We start from the raw sequence: 6,001 nt of genomic DNA on the forward strand, positions 1-6,001 counted from the left end.
GAAGCCAGGCGCTGGAGGCCCCCCAAGTTTTGTTTTCCAGGGGGTGGACCCTCCCGAGGGAGAGGGGGAAAGACAGAAAGAGGGAGGGAGGGAGGGGGCCTGGCCTCACCTCCCGGCGCAAAGCCCGCCTTCCCTGAATATTTCCATTGCTGAGACTGTTAATTTATTTATTTGGGGCTTTTTTTAAAAGCCAGGCACTGGGTACGAGTCCCTCCCTCCATCTTTCCCCAAAACTCCCCCCTTTCTCTCCTCCTCCAGCTCCCAAATCTCCTGATTTCCCTTCCTCCCCTTTTGACAGCGACGAAGGAGAAGGAAACCCTCCTTCTCTTCTCCAGGAGGGCTTTAAACTATCCTTCATTAAAGGGGGAGGAGAAGAGGCATATGGGCCTCCTATCTTTCTCCCCCCCCCTCAAAGAAATACTACCTATCCTTTTGGCAAGGCTAATAGACGCCTTCCTTGGGGCGCTCTTTGGCCTCGGTGTCTCCCCATCCTGAAGGCAGTCTTGGCAGGCCGCTGGAGGTGGCGCCCAGGATGCCCTCAAGCAGCCCCCCCCCCTTTCCCGCCTTTCTCCCTCTTTCCAACAGGTGGGGGGAATCCAAGGGCTGCTGGGCTTTGCAGGGGGAAAGGCTGGAGGCGATTGCAGCCATGTGCCTCGCATCAGCCGCCTTCTCTCTCTTCTCTCTCTCTCTTTCTCAATCTCTCTCTCTCCCCCCCCCCCCCCCCCCCCAGTCTTTCATCTCTCATGCCTCCTTCTCCCTTTCCTTTCAAGGTGCCAGGCAAGCGGACAGCGACGTGGACATCGAGACTTGGGTGGCTTTTTCCCTCTGGTGAGTTTTTTTTTTCTTTTGAGGGGATTTTATTGGAGATGCCCAAAGGTATTTCCCAAGCAACGTTTTGGGATTGGGATTACAACGTTTTAAATCCAGAAGACTTTATTCTGGGTCCTTCCACACAGCCCTATATTCCCGAATATCAAGGCAGAAAATCCTACATTATCAGAGTATGGATTCAGATAGCCCAGTTCAAAGCAGATATTGTGGGTTTTTCTGCCTTGATATTCTGGGATATAGGGCTGTCCGGAAGGGCCCTCTCACTCTTGTTTCGGGATGCGTCTCAACCATAGAATGAATTCAGACATCTGAACAAAACCCCACATTATATGCTTTGAACTGGTAGTGTGGCCTCTGATAACCCAGTTCAAAACAGATATTGTGGGATTTTCTGCCTTGATATTCTGGCTTGTATGGAAGGCCCTTCAGTTTCACAGCCCTGGCTCAATGCAGTTGTAGTTTGGTGAAGCATCGGTGCGCTGCTTGGCAGAGAAGGCTTCTCAAAATACAACCCCCATAACCCCATAGCATTGAGCCATCGCAGGTCAAGTGGCGTCAAACTGCATTATTTCTACAATGTAGGCCCCTTCCAGACAGGTGAATAAATGCGACATTATCCGCTTTCAACTAGAATATATGGCAACGTGGTCTCAAATAATCCAGTTCAAACTAGATATTGTGAATTTCCTGCCTTGATATTTTGCGTTGTGTGGCTATATGGAAGGGCCCTTAGATGCACCTTTACTTTCTGAGTTCCAATATGTGTTGGATCTGTCCAGTCTGTGTGTTGTGTGCAGGCTGAACTGCTGACCTGAAGGTCGGTTCGAATCCGGGAGGTGGAGTGAGCTCCCATCTGTCAGCCCCAGCTTCCCATGCGGGGACATGAGAGAAGCCTCCCACAGGCGTCTCCTGGGCAACGTCTCTGCAGACGGTCAATTCTCTCACACCAGAAGCGACTTGCAGTTTCTCAAGCGCTTCTGAAAGATTTAAAAGTTTCAGGAGGTGTTTCAGAATTAGTCTCAATTTTGTCTCTCTCTGCACATTAATTTCCTTTGGGTGAGCTGATGTTGTATAAAGGGGTCGGGCTAGCGCTTTCTTTCTATGGAAGTCTCTTTCGGTGATAGAAAAACAGGGGAAAAAGCAGAAGAAACCCAACTATGTAAAGGATGTGTATGTACTCAGCTTCACCTCCCCTGTCCTTTGATTGTGTGACCTGGACAAAATCGGAAAACAATTTTATGTTCCTAGGTTCTTGTGGGTTTTTTCGGGCTATAGGGCCATGTTCTAGAGGCATTTCTCCTGACGTTTCGCCTGCATCTATGGCAAGCACCCTCAGAGGTTCCTGCTTTGAAAGCGTTGTTTCCTGTTTAATTGTGAGGGACTTTCTTTGAAAGTGGTTGTTCTACCCCAGAAACTCTTTTTTTGTGGCTGCCACAAAACTCTGTTGAATTGGTTAAGACTTGAGATAGTCATTGAAAAAAATGTACTGCAGGATGTCTTGCGAAAACCGCCATTCCTTCTTTGGATGTCTCAACTCCATTCCTAGGATCTAGACCAAGGCTGAGCAAACCGGCTGTTAGGAATTATGAGAGTTGGAGTCCAAAACACCTGGAGGGCCAAAGTTTGCCCAGGTCTGCTTTAAACACAAAAGTCCAAACTCTGCTCCCATTTCCTCCTGTCATCCTCTCCTATCTCCCCAGAAATTATCACATTCCTTCTGGGGCGGGCCCTATGAGTAGAATTTGACAGCCACACACCCTACATCCCTTGTGAATGTGATTGGAGGTGTCCATGTTGTGTATGTGCCTTCAAGTCGCCTGTCGATTGATGTGGTGGCCCCATGAATGTCACCCAGAAGTTGAGCTGTGTTGCTTCTGGGGGAAATGATTCCATGGCCTCTTGAGCTGTGGTTTAACTTTGCCACTATCTGGGCATCTTTGTCCCTTCAGATATGGCTCAGGATAACCCCTCTCCTCCAGTCCTCTTCCTATTTTGGCTATGTTGCTTGGGCTGTGGAACGAGGGCTAAAAATGGTTAGCCAAAGACAGCATCATATTGAGCATTTAAGGGTCTGGAGAACAAACCCTATGAGGAGTGGCTTAAAAAGCTGGACATGTTTAGCCTGAACATGAAGAGAAGGCTGAGAGAAGACATGATAGCCATGTATAAATATGTGAGAGGAAGTCATAGGGAGGAGGGAGCAAACTTGTTTTCTGCTGCCCTGGAGACTAGGACGTGAAACAATGGCTCAAACTACAAGAAAGGAGATTCCATCTGAACATGAGGAAGAACTTCCTGACTGTGAGAGCCTTTCAGCAGTGGAACTCTCTGCCCCGGAGTGTGGTGGAGGCTCCTTCTTTGGAAGCTTTTAAACAGAGGCTGGATGGCCATCTGTCGGGAGGTGCTTTGAATGCAATTTTCCGGTTTCTTGGCAGGGGGTTCGACTGGATGGCCCATGAGGTCTCTTCCAACTCTATGATTCAGTGATTCAGGGTGCATCTACAGTGTAGAATTAAAACCATTTGAACTGGCATGGCACAGAGGATTGAGAGTTGTAGTTCTTACTCTTTTGCAGAGAAGACGAAAGACATTGAAATACAATAATTCCCATGGTTCCGCAGCACAGAGTCAAGGCAGTTCAAGTGGTTCAAACTATATCCATTCTACAGTATAGAGACAATCCAGAAGGACTGTTCCATAGTGGGATAAAGAGTGGTGGACTCCCAAGAAGAACCATATAGATGGATATCTTTGGGGGAGTAATGTGGTGGTGTAATGCATGGCAGCTGGTTAGACCCCATGTGCTCCCTTCCAACTGTCATTCAGTGGCTCTTAAGGGACTAATAAGATCACAACTTCGACTTTGTGGGATGTGTATTCGCCTCCGACCCCAAAAGGTGGACCCCTTGAAACCATTCACTAAGAAGAGAGGGAAATGAATCCACAATGCAACTCAAGAATGATCCACACAGAAGGGCACAGAATCATTTTATAAGGCCCCTTCCACACAGCTGAATAAAATTCCACACTTTCTGCTTTGAACTGGAATATATGGCAGTGTGGACTCAGACAACCCAGTTCAAAGAAGGTATTTTGGGATTTTCTGCCTTGATATTCTGGATTATATGGCTATGTGGAAGGGTCCTTAGATGCACCTTCACTCTCTGGATTCCAATGTGAGTTGGATCTGTCCAGTCGGTGTGTTGTGTGCGGGCTGAACTGCTGACCTGAAGGTCGGTGCTTCGAATCAGGGAGATGGGGTGAGACATAAGAAGAAGGGAGAGGAAAAGTTGCAGCTTTATTTTTTATTTTAGCCTAAGATATCATGGATGTAAACCCACTTCTTTGGATGCAGGACAGAGTGGTATTAGAACGCATATTCATTTTTGGGTTGCTGTGAGTTTTCCAAACTGTATGGGCATGTTCCAGAAGTATTCTCTCCTGACGTGTCACCCACATCTATGGCAGACATCCTCAGAGATTGTAAGGTATATTGGAAACTAAGCAAGCAGGGTTTATATATCTGTGGAAGGTCCAGGGTGGTAGAAAGAACTATTGACTGTTGGAGGCAGGTGTGAATGTTGCAAGTAATCACCTTGATTAGCATTACAAAGCCTTGCAGCTTCAAGGCCTGGATGATTCGGGCCTTCGGATGAATCCTTTGTTGAGAACATGGCCAAAACTCACAGCAACCTAGTGATTCCGGCCGTGAAAGCCTTCGACAACACATTCATTTTTCATAGACACTTCAAAGCTTGACGCCCCAAACTTCTCCTTTTACTGTGGGTGCATCTACACGGTAGAGTGAATCCAGTTTCATACCACTTGAACTTCCAGGGCTCAGTACTATGAATTCCTGAGCGTTTGGGGAAGAGGGCACTGGGCACTCTTTGAAGAAAACGTTAATAAAGACCTTGTTAAACAACTTCTAGCCAGGACAGTTCAAGTGGTGTCAAACTGCCTTAATTCTACAGTGTAGCTGCACTCGTAGTCCAGCGCGACAAAAGCACCCCTCGCTTTGGAAAGGGAGAGGGATACTTAACCCCAAGCCTAAACTAGAAGAGAGAAGGTTCCTCCTCAGCCGAGACCCTCCTCGTCCCCTCCTTTCCTTCCTGGGAGGTCTTGGATGTCGTCTGTAATCTGTGGAAAGAGAAGGACTAATGGCTGGAGGAGGAGGAAATGAGCTCGAATCCGGGGGAAGCAATTTGGAGCCCAGGAAGCCAGCGTTGAAGCGGTCTAAAGGAGAACTTTCACTTGGGGGCTCCCTCTTTGCCCCCCCCCCTTTCCTCAAGGTTGCATCTACACCAGGCGGGGCAAACTTGGACCCTCCAGGTTCTTCTTCCTCGTTGTCAGAGTAGGATTGTCTTCCAAGATTGGTGTACTGGCGGTGGGTTCGTAGGTGAAGCCCAATTCTTGATCTGCATGTTCTCCCTCAATGAGGGCATTGGCTTCCAGGTAGAAGGCGGTCCGGTAGGGGTCGACTTGAGGAGCCCTCCTCTTGGCAAGTTTCTCTCTTTCGCCCTCCATTCATGCCTTTTCAAATTCTACAGCACTGCTGGTCACAGCTGACCTCCAACTGGAGTGCTCAAGGGCTAGGGCTTCCCAGTTTTCAGTGTCTATGCCAGAGTTTTAAAGGTATTTTAAGGTAATACCTCCAGGTATTTTGGGCTTCAACTCCCACCATTCCTAACAGCCTCAGGCCCCTTCCTGGCTTAAGCGGCTGAGGGGGAAAAAGAAAGGGGCCTGAGGCTGTTAGGAATGCTGGGAGTTGAAGTCCAAAACCTGTATTAGACGCATCTTGATCCAACAAGGAAGTGCAGTAGCAGGCACTTGAGAGAATCACAACAAAAGCAAGAGAGGATGCGTCTATATTTCCAAAATAAGACATTTGGAAGCCTGGGAACTGTAGTTTTACAAGGCCTTTTGCCTCTTCTGCCAATGTGTGCCAAAGTACAACTCCCCTGAGTCCATAGCACCCAATCAGGGCAGTTCAGGTAGTCCCAAACTGCATTAATTCCACAGTGTAGAGGTACCCAAAACGGCTGTAATCAATCAGCCCTGTTTTGCGCCGCTTCCTCCCTAAACCAAGGAGAACGTTTTCATCCGAGGAAGGAAAAGGTCGGGGAGCACATTGGCGAATGTGTTGAAAGCCCGGCGAGGCCTGCAGACA

The sequence above is a fragment of the Anolis sagrei genome, chromosome 4, assembly GCF_037176765.1.
Source record: "Anolis sagrei isolate rAnoSag1 chromosome 4, rAnoSag1.mat, whole genome shotgun sequence".
Classification (NCBI taxonomy): Eukaryota; Metazoa; Chordata; class Lepidosauria; order Squamata; family Dactyloidae; genus Anolis; species Anolis sagrei.